Below are 873 nucleotides of genomic sequence, written 5' to 3'. Positions count from 1 at the left end.
AGAACTATGTGGAAGTCTTGTCCTTTCTGCTTGAACAAGTAGTTGCTCTAGTTGCTCTAAGGGAACCCTCTGAGCCTCTATTTATAGCCTTAAAGGGCAGTGCTTTGTGTTGCAGATGCTCAATTTAGGCTGCAGTATTAGGCATACATACATAAATCTCATGGAAAGCCAGTAGGGCAGAACTAGTTGTAATGAGGGTTAAAAGGAGTCTTTCCCCCACTGTTGGGGTAGGGACACTCACTGTGGAGAAAATTTAAGTGGGGGAAATGAGGTGCTTGAACTTCCCAGTTGCTAATTCTCCTCAGCAAAAAGTCAATCTTCTGGGTCATTTTAATATCAATTTCCACTACTCTCTCCAGCTAAATTCCAAAAGCAAGAAGTAGGCCTTGCTGAGATAAGGACAGCTGAGGGGAAGGGGATATGGATGAAGGCCAACAAGATGAAACTTCATCTAGACAAGCCGTTGATTAGGAACTCTAATTCTGGATGGAGATATTCAACCTGTCTTAGATGATGTTATACCTTTCCTGAAGTACCAAGTACAGCTTTGGGGGTTATCCTACAACTGGCACCATCTCTGTGTACACCCATGGTCTCAGTGGCTGGGAACGCCTTTGCCAGATTCAACTGCTTTGCTGACTGCAGCAACCCTACCTGGAGAAAGGGATCCAGGTCTCAGGCATAACTCATGCGCTGAGTCAATTTACATTGGACTCCCTCAGGGCTCTTCATGTGGGGCCATCTTCAATAAAATAGTTAAGAAATGACCATTGGGTAACCAGATCCAACCCCTTTGCAGTATCTGCTACCGCCAGTTAACTGTATATTAAATAAATCCAATATGCAGGTAATGAAGTGAAGAAAGCTGGGACA

This window comes from Podarcis bocagei (genome assembly GCF_964188305.1).
Source record: "Podarcis bocagei genome assembly, chromosome: 2".
In the NCBI taxonomy this organism is placed as follows: Eukaryota; Metazoa; Chordata; class Lepidosauria; order Squamata; family Lacertidae; genus Podarcis; species Podarcis bocagei.
The sequence above is the reverse complement of the archived record's forward strand: the minus strand, read 5'-3'. Positions refer to the sequence as shown.